The following is a 15,575-nucleotide window of genomic DNA, read 5'->3' as shown; positions in this document are numbered from 1 at the left end:
GAATTGGTGATGCTTTTGTTGACAATACAAGGCACAATGGAATAGTAAAGGAATAGATGCATAGTTAACTCTTTTAATTTGTGAGTGCACAAAACACACAGGGTTCCAAATTTAGATTTTGCATATTGTCATAGATAAAGACTAATTACCATGCATAAGCAGCCAAATAAAAATTTAACCTGAGGAGCCATTTTAATCCTTCATTTAGCAATCCAGTCAACCCAAGCAGGGGCCACCTCCCTGGCTTGATTGAGAAGACAAATAAATTATAAACGTAAGGTGGTCTAGTTTCTTGGTAGTTAATTAGAGACTTATAATATTAATGCATAAATTATAATTCTTATCCATCAATTGAAAAGCTTCAGTAATAATAAGCAAATCATCTTCATACATAACATGGTTAAAGCTGCTCTGAAGCTGTGGTTCAAATCTAGAAAAAAGGTTAATCCTGATGGTATGATTAAGAATGACAGTAAGGTTTTGGAAAACATTAATAAACAAGCAAGAAGATCAGAGGTCACTTTGCCTAATTACATTTCAAAGCAGATATACTACAAATCCAAATATTTGAGAATTTCATCTTAATGAAGGTAGTAAGGATTGCATTCCATTCTAAAGGCAGGCTTTGATACAAGAAATCCAAATATTTGAGAATTTCATTTTAATGAAGGTAGTAAGGATTGCATTCCATTCTAAAGGCAAGCTTTGATGCAAGAAATCCAAATATTTTGGAATTTCATCTTAATGAAGGTAGTAAGTATTGCATTTTATTCTAAGAAGCATGCGAGATTCTGCAGTCCATGGATTAAGGATGTCAATTTAAATCATAGAAATCATTTTGTGCTTACTGTTTTGATTTATTCTCATCTTCTTGTTGTGAATGAAGAGTAATAATCATGACCGTTTCTTTTGAGGAAGCATGAAAAACAAGTGAGAATGATCTGTTTGGAAGATGCATCAAAGTTTGAAGAGTAAATAGGGTAAATGGTGCACTACTTTTTCAAGGTTAATCTCTTTGTTATAATGTTGAATTTTTTGAATCTTTGTGATGATAAACTATATCAAAATCACTGGGATCAATTAACGATCATATGTCTGTTAGGCAATACAGCTGTGTATACAGCTGTCTATCCATCTTTGTATATCTGCCATATTTGTATACCTGTGTATATACATATTCATGTAACCTTGTTCAGATTGATAATGAGATCATCTAATTCTAACAATGTCATGTCCTCTGTGTTGTGAAGTATACTAGGCCAGTGATAAATGACAGTTCTGTTCTGAATGGTGCTTCTAAACATGGTGATATTCCAATCATAGATTTGAGTAGACTTGATCATCTTCAACACTCTGTAGATGAGATACTGAAACTTAGTTCGGCTTGTAAAGACTGGGGATTCTTCCAGGTTAGTATCTTTTACAAGATATAAATAACTTATAATAAGTGTTTCTGTGACACCAATCAGAAACCAGGATGATACTGATATGGGTTCATGAAGAAATAAAATTTGATGTTCTCAAATTGTTTTTCTTCAGCTTATTAACCATGGAATTCCTGATGAAGTGATAGAATGATGAAGGCTGTGATAAAAAGAGTTTTTTCAGTTACCTTTGCAGGAGAAGAAAGCATATGAGCAACTTCCAGGCACTGTGGAAGGCTATGGCCAAGCCTTTGTTGTCTCAGAGGAACAGAAATTGGACTGGGGGCCCATGTACTTCCTTTCTGCTAGACCAGTTTCTGGGAGGAGCTTGAAACTCTGGCCTACAAATCCACCAACATTCAAGTAAACTTCTTCAAATTTTTAGTTTTAAAACACAAATAATTAGCATCTTTAGACTATAACAAGTTAAATTTCAGGGACGCATTTGATCAGTATTCTGAAGAAATGCAGAGAGTGGCAGACATTCTGTTAGATTCAATAGGAAAGAGCTTGAAAATTGATAAACTCGTTGACAATTTTAAGGGTTGCAAGCAATGTGTGAGGATTAACTACTACCCTCCATGTCCTCAAGCAAGCAAGGTGCTGGGACTATCCCCTCACTCTGACACTGTAGGACTAACAGTGTTACTTCAAGTGAATGCAGTTCAAGGATTGCAGATAAAAAAAGAATGGTGTTTGCCTTCCAATCAAATCACTCCCTGGTGCATTCATAGTCAACATTGGAGATATCATTGAGGTAAAACTTAGCACTCAATCAACATTATATGTCTACTCGGTGAATCTAAAGGTCATAAACATACTTTTTACTGTTTATCTGACAGATAATGAGCAATGCGAAATACAAGAGCATTGAACACAGAGCTATTGTAAACACAGACTGGGAACGCATGTCGACATTACATTTCATAGTCCGGAGTGCAGATGCACAATTAGGACCACTCTCCAGAGGCATTAGAGAAGAAAAACAAGCCACATTGCAGTGACTGTTAGTTTCCAGGATTATGTCAAGATAGTCTTTACTTTCAAACTTGAAGGGAAGAACATCTTGGATCATATGAAACTAGAGGCTTAATTACCTCTGATGTTTCGCTAAGTAATTATTTTATTTTTGGTGCAAATAAAATACTACATGCTATCATGCGCATTATATACATTGTTGAATTTCTTGGTCTTGTAATCCAAACCGGTTGCTCTTCAGGCTATCTATCTAAAGTGATTGGATTTTTGTTTTCCATTCCAAACATTTTATGATGCAAACCATTTCGCCTCTGATTCATTGAGATATATTTCACCAAATTCACTGTATCCTCCATAAGATGAGCTCTCTGTAGCATGACTGTCCATTTGGTTCTTCGCATTAGTGAGTGTTCTCAAAGTAACTGCAACTTCTTTTCTGAAAAATCAAAACATCCTTGCAGGTAATCTGCATGTTCGATTCTACTCTGCAACTTTTTCGAACTGTGGAAGTAGAACAAAGAGGATTCGAAATGCGTCACTTAGATAATAGAAGTCCTTGGCAGTTTAAATAAAGGGATTAGAGTTTATATGTTCAACCTCTAATTGTTCATGTAAGTTCTTTTGTACATCCAATTGCAGACGAAGAGCTTCTGAAATATGAACTCCACCATTTCTAGATCATCAAAGTCAGACTAATCATATGGACAGTATAATCAATGATGATCCAACTGAAAGATAAAAAAATATAATAGATTTACTTTTTACTGTTGTGAATTGGCATTCGATCATGATTTGCTTTCCCTCCATGTTTACCTGCAATATTATCAATCAATTGTTAAATTTCAGTTATGATTAAAACTAAAGCACCACAGAAAGCACTCAACAAAAAGAGATTAATTATATACCTTCAGAGAAATTCATAATACACTTTACTGCCCGATATTTCTGAAGATGTAAATAGAACAATCAGACAAAAACTCTAAAGAGAATGTATACATCGGAAATAGCTTTTTACCTGTAAATGACTCTTAATGTGAAAAATTGTTAGGCCTTGCACTTCATCAATTTTAGTAGATTCCTTTTGAGTTGCTTCTGCATTTAAAAGAACATTGATTAGATTATAGAATATCAATCTTAGGTGAGGATAATAGCCTTTCATGTTACTCACCTCATTGGCCCTCCAAGACAAATAACAGCCTCTACAAACTGTTCATGCAGTTCATGAGTCCATCGTATTCGCTGCTTTGCAATCCTCACATCTCCACGCTGATCAGTAGTATGAAAAATCAGTGAGCGGTCATGTATCGGTTGTAAAGCCACCGATACATATCAGTAAACAACTGAACTTACCTTCACATCTGTTGTTCAATTCCATAATCAGTATGATTGATCACCTGAGAACTAATTGGAAATCTTGATTGAATAAAGTTGCTATTTGGAAAGTGAATTGGAGAACAATGATTGATGATACTGCATTTGAGCATATGATGCATAGCAATTACTGAAATCTTCTTTGAAACAACCAAATTTCTGGTATATTTTTCTACAGCATTCATTCTTAAAATCAATGAGCTTTGAAAGTAATGTGAAGTAGAAATTTCAAAAGGCCAAGCTTCGGTTTAAATAACAAATTGCAGATACTATGGGGAATTCAGATTCGCCCTTCCAACAACGAAAACTTCCTGATATTTTCTGTGTTTAGTCAAGAATATAAGCAAATACATGCACCTCCCACCTCCATTCTTTTAATTACGGAATCGAGACTAATAAGATTATTTTCGGAAACTAAGATTTGAAAGTTCTTTATTCTCCATTGATCATGGATTTCAGTATCAATGAATGGATGGCCATACTATGAAATTTATTGTCTACAATTGCAGAATGATTCTGATTGTATTATAGTGCACTAATTAGAAGAGCATAAAAGAAAACATTCCACTTGTCGAATGATGAGTCATTAAAGTTAATAACTTATAATTCAAGTGATTGCTTGTGAAGTTTAAAAGGAACTCAAAAGTAGAGGAAGAACAGTCAGTTAAGGGTTTCGTGAGTGAGCCACTTGGTTGACAGTGATTCCAACAAAAGGCACTCCAAGATGTGGGAAAGATTAACAGATTTGTTCATTTCATCTGATTCTTTTCTTCGTTTGGAAGCAGGGGAATTTTACTCATGAATTGAAAGGTGGCTAATATTTGTGCTCGTTTTTTTATTTTATCAGAATTTTTTTCCGACAAACGGCCAACTTCATTTTAAAAGTTTGTGGTACTTTTAACTTCATCGAAATAAAAAAATAAAATAAAATAAAATACCGACTCTCCTGTTGTATAATTGATTACATATATTTTTAATTTATATAGTTTTTTATTAACATATATGATTTTTTTCCCCATGTTTCTTCAAGTATGTAAATAATTTTACAAGGAGCAAGGGGGTTGTGGTGTAGCCTTGAAAAAGGTTAATTACTGCTGTACCTCAGTAAATATTATATTTATTTTCCACCAAAAATGTTAATATATGCTGATAATATCAGAAGTGAATCATAAGGTTCTTTTGTGCATATATACCCTCACTCAACAAAAAAAATGGAAAAATAATGCTTACATTTAGTGGCCAAATCAATTTCAATGGAGGTCATTAAATCTTGAATTAGGGATCAAAAATTATGTGAATGACCTAAAATATTTTTAAAGCAAATATTCATTGGCAGATACAACACTGTTAGTTTATAATGAGATTAATTACAAACAAACAGAGGCATACATCCCTGGATAGACATGGTTGGAGACTGAGCTCAACTAGACGTTCTTTCGGAGCTCAGAAACAAACAAATTAATCCATCGTCAAGATATTACAAACCCTAAAACCAGCACTTCATGCAAAATATTGTGCACAAAAGCATCAAATCACCTGGGTTTTTACATCGACTACTAACAAGAGCTCAAAAACCAAGCATTTTAATGTACCCATTCTATACTCTTAGAGCAGTACAAACATTACTAGGAACCTGTATTAAGACAACTATGTATATGACAACTAGAGTGAACAGCTCGAAAGAACGCTCAAGGGTCCATATCTAAGGAGAAAGCGAGAATGGCGAACAGACATGTTAACTCCACCACCAAAGATGATCAATCAATGTCCAGGCTGGAGTATGGTTCATAGCCAACCTAGCAGGCAAATAAAAATGTACAAACATGAAGCTATTCTCAATGATACTGATGTTTTGATGCATTGGTTCTGTTATTTTAAGTTACAAGATCAGTCAGTCAATATATATGAGCCAAGATGCTATGGATTGTAATTATGTGAGAATAAGAGTAGTGCACACTGAAACCCCAAGAAAAATTTTTGTCAAGAAAAAGAAACAACATTTACAGTCCTTATGAATAGAAAAATAAATAAATGAATCAATGGACATTTTATCACTGAAAGATGCTACTCACAGAGCAATCATCATAAACTCACAAATAGTCCTGCCTTAACAGATTTTGCCACTGATAGAACAGTCAACTGAGGGAAACTCTTCTGCTCCAACACTGGGATCGATTTGTGTATGATAACTTCTTGAAACAGGCCACCAGAGCTTCTTCAATTTGCTGGAGGGCTGCCATTGTATACAGAACATAAGAAGCAACAAACAGCCAAAATATAATATGTCAAACGTCTCAATCAAAGTGTAGCCTTTGATATGTTAGAAAACTAAAATCACTCCATTATGTTGCTCAGCCCAAACATAGAAACACAAAGGCCAGAAACCAAATCCTGATCTTTCTAAAGTGACTTATCTTTCATTTTCTGAACTCATAGACTACTTAGAGAAGGCACGCCTATACCTGAAAACAGCATGGGTGCTGCAAGCATAGACTTCTCTTGCCCCTTCTTGATGTAATAGAGATGCACCTTTTGCAATTGTCCCTGTTCCGATGGCAATAAAGCATTCAGGATTGCAAGGTTTACAAGGGAAAAAGCATCAAAAATTACCTGATCACAAAGTGTGGTAATGCTTGCAGCAGAGAGCATAGTAATAACTCTATATGTAATGAGGAAATTTCTAGCTCACACTGAGATACATTGCACTGAAGGCATTGGATATGTGCTACATGACAGGGAATTATAAAATGAGCTGTTTGCATGCCTCCAACAGCTTAGCGCAAAGCACCCAATGCAGGCAAGACTCGCTGCAACAATCACCGGATGGATATAACTATGGCTACGCTTTACAGGAAAAATAATTTGATTTTTCTGAGAAAACTCAAGCTACAGACCCGAAAGATTAAGATGCTTGGAAACAAATTCAAACATTTGCTCTTTTTTAATGGATTCAGTGTGAACAAACTCACCGGCAGTATCAATCATGTCATCCACCATAACAGCCACCTTTTCCACTGAATATCCCCAATAAGATTCATTACCACAGAACAACAATTGCTTTAGAATCAGCACCATATTAAACCAAATCTTCCAATTACTGTGTGGATATGGCCAGTCAGAGCACAGGCAACTCAAACCCCACACCTATCATTAGAATGTTCTCAAAATTTTATAGAGGCATAGACAAATATGATCCATAACAAAAACAATTTATGACATTGGCCAGAGTGTTTTTCTGATCGCCTTGATACTATAATGCAAACACAAGAGGAGACAACAAGGTGACTATTCTACAAAATCCACAAAAACTCTCTAAACTTTTGATGTCTTAATGGTAGGAAATTAAGCTCAAAAGAAACTACTCAATTTCGTTCAAATAATGACTTACTCGACTGGAAGATTTAACAAGTAAACCTAACCAAATTACCTCAGCGAACATTATGTCCATGACGCCTTTTATCCACAATGAGCTGAGGAGCATCTGGACAACTTCTTTGCAAAAGCACGTGCCCTTGCAACACCACCAACATCTGAGAGACAACTACCAAATCATTTGAACATATGGGTCTTGTGCATGATAATCAAGGATCACAGGCTGGAATTCATGAAACAAGCAAATTGTGTTAACTGATTAGTGATAATCTTTCAAATTTTTCACGGACAACATTCTCGGGAGAGAACATGTTGTTACTCATATCGTGATCCACTGGACATCGAAGTATCCCATGGATCTGTCCAGGTGAAGATCACAAGCAAGCACACAATGGTTAGCCCCTGCTTTCGGTAATCAGATCGCAACAAGTTTGGCAGCTATGGACTCACGCCCTTGAGTCTGAGAGAGCAGTTTGCAGTGTGAAAGTCAGTGTCAATGTTTTCACACAAAAGTACATAGAAGAAATGGAGAAAGGACACAAACAGAACTAATGGGGTACCAATAACAAAAATCAATAAAATTACAAGCTAAAACCAAAATCCCTACATATAATCGTTTTCTTGAAAATATGATGTATGTGCAAGTCAACACAAGAAAACACATTGGATCAAAGTTTCGTCTCTAGTTTATTTTTATTATTTCCCCATTGCATAAGCAAATTCATAATGAAATAACAACTTTAAGATGAAGCATGAGAAAGTTCCCACCTTCTGTCAGCTCTAGCACAACCAAAGTAAGGAATCACAGCTGTGATATTCTTCGCCGATGCTCTGCGGCAAGCATCGATCATTATCAGAAGCTCCATGAGGTTCTCATTAGCAGGAGGGCAAGTTGGTTGCACTAGAAACACATCACATCCTCTGACACCTCTTGCAACCGAACATAGATTTCTCCATCCGCAAAGCGCTTGATTTTTGATCTTCCCAAGCTCCAGGCCCAAGTAACTAGCGATTTCCACAAAAATAACCACCATATAAGATTGTTCCAGAAGCTTTTCACCAATCATTGATTGAACCTGGGCAAGAGCGGGGTTGGCAGTGCCTAGGGAAAAGATGACGGCGCGCACCGGCCTTGCCAGCCCATGGTCTCTCAGCCGTGGTGCCGACAATAACAAGCTCCGGCAGCGAGGATCTGTTGATCACGATGCATCACGGTGGCGCGCCATTGTTGAACCCTCAGTGGCCCAAAATTGGCATCTCTGCAACCCAGAGAAGAAGAGAGAAATCAGGGATTGTAGAAAAGAAGAACATCAGATTAATAATCATCGAGAGAGAAGCTGGAGAACAACCGCTGCGAACAGAGAGCGAAGCGGAGGAGGGAGAGCAAGCGAGCGAGAGAGGAGAGTGTGCGGGAGAGGAGCAGGACGACGAGTGCCGGTGAGAGGGTCAGGAGGCGTGGACAGTGGCGAAGAGGACGAGGAGGAGGAGGAGCTAGCTTCGATGGTGGGTGAGATTAATTGGGGAATTCCTCGGCGTTGGAAATTTGGAATCGCGCGAAAATCCCACGTGGCGTGAGAGTTTGTAAGAAAAACAATATATATTTTGAAACTACAAGAGCAAATCTTTAATTGAGTTGAATTTACAAGATCTCAGTTGAATGTAAATCTTTCAAACTTTAATCACCAACGTCTCCATGTCTGTATTCATTTCTGATTTAAATTTTAAATAAGGTATTTTGTCATAATTTGAATTTTAAACTCAATATCAATAAAAATAATAAATATTTTAAAAATTAATTCTGTTTTTAGAAAATAATTAATATTTTGGTTGGCACTCATAATCATTTATTAGTTATTTAAAATAAACATTTGTGGTTATAAAAATAGTACTCGATCCTTTGTTTGAATTGGAGAATCATATTTATACCAAAATCTGACTCAATCGGTGTAGATATAGAGTGTGACAAAAGTCAGTCCCGGTTTTACTCGTGGTTTTGAAGTTGAATTGATGATAATTAATTGGATGAGTAAATTTCAGTAAAAGCTCTCTTCTGCGAAAAGGTACAATAAGCAAAAATCAAAAATCAAAAATCAAAATAAATAAATAACCAGTTTCAATGAATCAAAACCAATTGCAACATACAAGATCAATGATTCAATGGTCAATCCCAATTTCATGGCTCTTTTGCAATGCAAACATGTGATTTTCTCATGTGATTTTCTCTCTGTGAATAACATTCAGGTATCAATATCTCACAAGAATTTATATGAAAGAAGAAATCACAGCCTACATCTTTCCAATAATAACACAAATGACGACACAATCACGCCAGAGATGAAAGGAAGATATTCAACCTATAAATATAAAAATAATCAATAAAAAGTATCTTCTTTTGAATCTTTATACAAAACTGCATCTGTATTAGCCTGCTCCATGCTCTCATCAAAACTACTAGATTTCTTCTGACTCGATTTATAAAACCAGAGGAACTGACATTTCAAAGTGTTTTGTTTGGTGTTGGAGGCTAAAAATACAGACATTCTAAAAGTTCTGAGTTCAAGATACTCGGGTCCCCATCTTGAAACCAAGTTGTCAAGAAGAACCCCAGACCTGAACCATAAAACCACACTCAAAAACCGGAAAAAGTGTTATCTCACCGGCCCCTCACAAAGACGGTATTCATGTATTCATCTTCATGTTTATTTTCTATCTAAACACAACCTGAACTGCACTTGGATTAGAAAAATAAACAGAGGGGATGACCCATGCTTCCACATGCAGCTCAAGGAAGAGATAATTACTTAGTTATCGAATTGATAGTTGACAAATGCAAGCATTGCAACAGAAGACCTGAAATCCTGAACCCTGGATTTCAAAGGCCATTTTAGACAACCAACTAAAACCACGAAACATTGAAAAGTCATATTCATGATAGGTGGGTCTAGTGACTCTAGCATTTTGAAATGTCAGATTCACCTGATTTTGTAAAACCGGTCAGCAGACAGATGGTGTAGCATGCAGACTAGCTAATACAGGATCAGCTTGTACGAGACATTTACTAGTTGTTTACTTCATATAGATATAAAAGACCTTTTAACCAGAAGTATCAGTAAAAAGCACGGGCCATCCTCCTTGCAAACTATTTCTGGAGTTTGATGAGCTAGTGTGCCTTCAATCTTTAGGTCCTTTGCAGAGTGTTGATCCGCTAAAAACAAAGAACAAAATCAGCTTTTTGTCCCAAAAGAACAAAAGAGATGCAAGAAATTTAGGGTTGATGCCACTGCACTTGCCAAACATGAGTCAGCTAATGTTTTATTATTCTCCAATCAAAACACCGAGTTCTAGGTAAAAATTCAGGTGTTTAAACAGGAGAAATGGAAGAAAATTATATAAGGAAATTCTTCGCCAATTTTATCCAGTTTAGCTTTGTAAGGTTAACAGAAATAATAAATGAGAGGGAGTCTACAGAACCTGCACACATGTTTTAACTTTTAAATGCTTCACTAGCATTTTCTGAAATCAGCATCATTCTTCTCTTCTTCAGACTGAATGACTTGAGAAGATGACCTGAGTTGAGAGCTTCCATGTTTGATAGCACTGTGTTACAGTCTTCAGATGAAGAACACTGCGAGACCAGACACGGAGAGATCAACAGATAAACCAAACTTTCGTAGCTGGGACAGGGTGGGCCAGATGATGTGAGATAGCATCAACAGTTCTTCCAAACTCACCCAAATTCATAATTGCATGCCTCAAAACAGAAAGGTGGCCCTAATACTCCTTGAACAATCAGATATGGGTTTAATCTCACCAAATGCATGTATTTATGGCCTATTAGCATTGCTTTCAGACATCCAATTTCTAGAACCACTATATAGGGACTTCCCTCTACGAATCTAACACAAGTAACATATCCATCAAAAAGAAAATGTCCTACTCATGAATGTAATTTCTTTAATCAACATTACAGGACCATTCCAAATAAAAATTAACATTTAAAAAGGAACAGTGAAGTTCTGAAATTTGATCATGAGAAAAAACTTCAATTTATTCCATTTTCCCAAAAAGATTATCACGCCAATTACCCACAGAACTGATATAGTAGAATCAATGAAAAACATTACATAAGCAATGAAAAAGAAACCAACCTCTTGTAAACCATTCTCCATGCAAGCATCCAATGAAGAAATGACTCTAGGTAAGTTGATCCAAACCCGAAAACACAAGAAACAAAGTCATTAATAAATCATGGTCTCTGGGGTAGATACCCCAGACATAATTACATCTAAAGTTGAGCAGGAAACATACCCAGTCCAGTATTCTTTTCACAGTAGAAGATTTAGCAAGAATATTTTGTGGAGCTTCATCAGGTACACTCTGCACAATTTGGAATTGAAATCATAGGAACAAAAACAAGTGTTTGGATTAAAATAAAATTGATCTCGGAAAATGTACCGAAAAACTCAAACTTTCTCCCTAATCAATCATCATCTTCAATTTCTTCTTTTCCCTTTTCTACAGTGTTTTTCCCTCAATACAGCACACCATGAGGTAACGGATCATAGGAACCAGCCAAATACATACACACATAATCAATCATACGCTATCCCGAAGAGATTCTTCTGGTGAAGATGATCTCTAACAGAGTGGAACATTCTAAGGAAACAATCATTCCAAGATCGATCCAATGGCATAACATCACATCAAACCCGCACACGAACAATCAAGATGTAGAATAGATCAAGAACGAGCACCCGAGCGGGAGACGAGCCTTTGCATGAGACATGGAGGAGATTGGAGGTGGATCGTACGCCCGCAGATCTGATCCGCCACCATCGCCTTCGCGCTTCCCTCCTCCCGACCTTCACTCCGCCACGGCCGCCGCCGAAAGCCGCTCTCGCTCGTCGCCATCTCTCTCTCCCTCCATCGAGAGCTCTCTCTCCATATAGATCGTGGTATAAATTAAAGATAACCCCTTTCTTTATCTTATAATTATTTGTTAGTCGTCCAGCCCATATTTACCATACCAGTCTATTACTGATTTTACAGAGCGTATTTATGCAAACATACCACGACATACTCGATTCAAATCATTTTCGGGTTTCGGATCTTTAATCGGGTTATCGGGTTTTGACGGGTTTGGATCTAAAGAAGAAATCGAGGAGACCTCTCATCTCCGGCCAACCCAAGGCGGCGGCAATATGCAGGCGCATGCCGGCGAGTGCTGCCGGATCTCGTGAAGCACGCCTGCAGAGAAGCTAAGATCTCTAACTCAAACCCCTCCCCTCTCTCAGGTCTCTGTTCTTAGTCTTCTCCATCTCCTGTCAAGTTTTTGCTGATTTCTGCATGTTATCAGGCGCGCTTTTTCTCGCTCTATGATCAGATCAACTCCCATCGACAGCGTGTCCCTGAAGATCAGCTTCGTTTCCAAGGGTATTTTGATTTCTTGGCTTCCTTTTAATCTTTGGGTCCGATGCTTTGTTGATTTCTCTGTTCTTCTTATGCGTGTGTGTGTGTGCGCGCGCGCGCGCTCTCCCTAAAGCATTTGTCAGTATTGGTGACTTAGTGGCTGGCTGTTTGAGATGAATTTGTCAATGCTGTGTTGATTGGTTAATCCAGTATCAAATTACTGTTTTTATTGTTTGCTGAAACTCTAATTGATATATTTTGTTGTTTGGAAAAGTGATCCTTTTTCTATATTCTAGAGTTGAATTTTGCTGTTTATATCTATGTCTTGCATTGATAAGATGCATCTTTCTGCAATGTGCTGCATCAATGCTTGTGAATGCTGACTTTAGCTATCATTTTATTTTTAAGATCTTCATAATTTTAGGTACACTGACACAGGATTTACGGCAAATGGTGTGAAGATGAGGGAAGCTGCTAATCATAGACAACAAGTTTTCATGTCTTGGTCTCCGAAAAGATTTTCAGAGATAACCGCTGAGAGGTATGTATGGAGTGTGAAGCAATTTCTTATATTACATATTGAGAGGTGAGAGATGAAAAGGTGTGATTTATCTTATGAATGATTTAAAGTGAATTTCCTGTTGATTTCAAAGCTGGCATGCAACTCTTACAAAAATGACTTGATTTTTGGAGGCTCCTCCATAAGCAAGCATTTTATTGGTATATTTTAAACCCTGCTAGCATTTCGTTGTAATATATCTACTTATGTGATGTGTTTTACTATTTCTCAGCATTTGTTCATTTGTTTTTGTTGTTTACTTGCTCAAATGTGATTATCCTTATGACAAAGCAACAGTTGGATCTTTTTCCTATGAAATGCAGTTTATCCATCTTCCAAATTGTGAGACCTGTCCCAGGTATTTAGTCTGCGGGCATCGTCCCCTAATTTATGTTGCCTTCAACCCTCTCAAATCTTGATGTTTAAATTATGACCATTCTTTTTAGCTTCTTGGTTTTTATGGTTTGTATTAGCTGCTTAACTTTCTTGTGAATCCTGTACTCTAGTAGCCCGTCACTTCATCTTATGTCTTCTAGCGGTTGTTCTTTTCAGTATATAGATTGCTGGAAAATGAGCTTCTCCCCTTTTTTATTCCCTAAAAGTCTAGTTCTGTCCTGCATGCACATCCAGAAATTCTGATTCTTGGTTGTGGAAGGCACATTGAGCCAGTGAGTCCTGAACTCCGAAGATTTATTAGATCTACCGGCATGAAATTGGAAGCAATTGATTCGGTATATATTTATTTTTTATTTTTATATTTTTTTACATTTTTCAGTTTATTGTTTCTTCTAAGTCCAGTTGAACAAAAAGAGACAGTTAGGTTTATTAGGCATCCATATTTTTATTTAATTCCATGATTATTTTGATAATCAAGATATTTTTGTGTCTAAAATGCTTATAATCGTCATTTCTTTTCTTGACTTGTGTGTCTTCATGTTATTGCTTTCTCAGAGAAATGCTGCAGTCTACTTACAATATATTGAATGAGGAAGGAAGGGTAGTGGCAGCAGCTCTTCTCCCATATGGAGAAACTTTGTAAGTTCTAGGTTCTAACTTCTAAAAATATCAAGAATCTTCTTGCTTTAACATTTATTTCCATCAGTCAGGTTCTGGCAAATTCTACTTTGTCAGTATTTAACTAGAAAAACAAGTAGGAAACTCAAACAAAAACCATCACATAATGCTTTACATGTATGCCATAGTGTAAGATCATGACTCTGGTTTTATGTTAGATCGGTCATATATATGCTTGCATGTAAAGCGGCAATAGTAAAGTATAGTGTCATTTTCTTGCCACTGTATATTGTTGTTATCATACGTCACGAAATATTCTGAGCTTTACTGTGATCATGTTGTTTCCTATTTATACAAGTGATAACATGACCAGTCAGTCCAAGCTGTAGCAGTTAAAAGTGGGGATTTGGCCCAAGAACAATCATAGGAGTTTCAGATTCAGTAATTTATTTATTTATGTGTTTCTATTGGATTAGAACCAGGGAGATCATGCTCTTAAGGATAATATTTCCGTCAGTGTTAATACAGGAACTTGTTACGCTTTCTTTAGCTGAACAACTGTGAATAAGGATGACCTAGCAAGGACATCCATAGTCCAGCACCTCTAATTATGTTCATAGGCTAATATAGGTCTATCATCATAATGAAGACAACATTATCAAGCTGAGATTTATGTATGTCCTTGATTAGTGTGTTTTTCACATGCCTTCTTTTTTATTGATATACCTTCATTTCTTCAGGCAATGAATTGAATGATATCCGGGAACTTTAGCTTCAGTTTGGTTTGCTTTCTGCTCTTGATTGAGAACATCCTGGCAAGCAAGTTTTATCACATTAAAAATTGTCCATTCCACCTGCTCTTGTGCAGTTGAAGCAAATATTCCTGTTATTGCAGTACCGCACGACACACTGAATGTCATATGTTATAAGAAACACATGGTTTCTTTACTTTTTTTATAATGTATTTAATAAACAGGCGGTTTTGAACAAATGTTTTAATGCCTTTTAACTGATCAAATATGTAGTATGTTTTGTTATTTTTACTATGGAGTTACATAAACTCCAGAAATCATATTTGTAGTCCTTTGTGTTCTGGATGCAAAAACAGTGAGCCTTAAGACATGAGGATGCAAACAGAATTCTTTCTGTTAGTTAGTGTTGGTGATCTTTTGCGCATTCATGGTTTGCACAATCTGAAACCCTGTACAGCAACTATCACCATTCCGGGGCATTGGCATCCTGCCACGGCCGATACCCATAAGTCGGACTGGAGATCAAGGCTTGTTGGTACCCTGTTCGAAGTGTCCCTGGATGTGCAAATTCGATATTTGAGTCCTCCCATGGCAATAAGATTGATCTCACTTCTGAATGCTGCGAGAGCTGTTCAAAGCATTGGAGATAGCTGCTTGAACAAGATCCTTTTGAAAGTGTTCTTTATTAGAGCGCTT

General features: G+C 36.7%; 1 long non-coding RNA gene and 3 pseudogenes across 1 annotated transcript; 2 read left to right on the top strand and 2 right to left on the bottom strand.

Moving 5' to 3' along the window:
• Positions 1-396: 396 nt before the first annotated feature.
• Positions 397-2,428, top strand: LOC120256543 (annotated as a pseudogene).
• Positions 2,429-2,941: 513 nt separating this feature from the next.
• On the bottom strand, positions 2,942-3,467 carry LOC120256544. Its single transcript, XR_005535345.1, has 4 exons — positions 3,418-3,467; positions 3,308-3,347; positions 3,161-3,215; positions 2,942-3,075 (listed from the first exon to the last, which is right to left on the bottom strand). It is a non-coding gene; the product is annotated as an uncharacterized LOC120256544 (long non-coding RNA).
• Positions 3,468-5,173: 1,706 nt separating this feature from the next.
• Positions 5,174-8,212, bottom strand: LOC120256542 (annotated as a pseudogene).
• A 46-nt stretch (positions 8,213-8,258) lies between these two features.
• Positions 8,259-15,201, top strand: LOC120256541 (annotated as a pseudogene).
• The last annotated feature ends 374 nt before the right edge of the window (positions 15,202-15,575 follow it).

The sequence above is a fragment of the Dioscorea cayenensis genome, unplaced genomic scaffold (genome assembly GCF_009730915.1).
Source record: "Dioscorea cayenensis subsp. rotundata cultivar TDr96_F1 unplaced genomic scaffold, TDr96_F1_v2_PseudoChromosome.rev07_lg8_w22 25.fasta BLBR01001494.1, whole genome shotgun sequence".
Taxonomy (NCBI): domain Eukaryota; kingdom Viridiplantae; phylum Streptophyta; class Magnoliopsida; order Dioscoreales; family Dioscoreaceae; genus Dioscorea; species Dioscorea cayenensis.
This window is presented reverse-complemented; position numbering and strand designations above follow the sequence as displayed.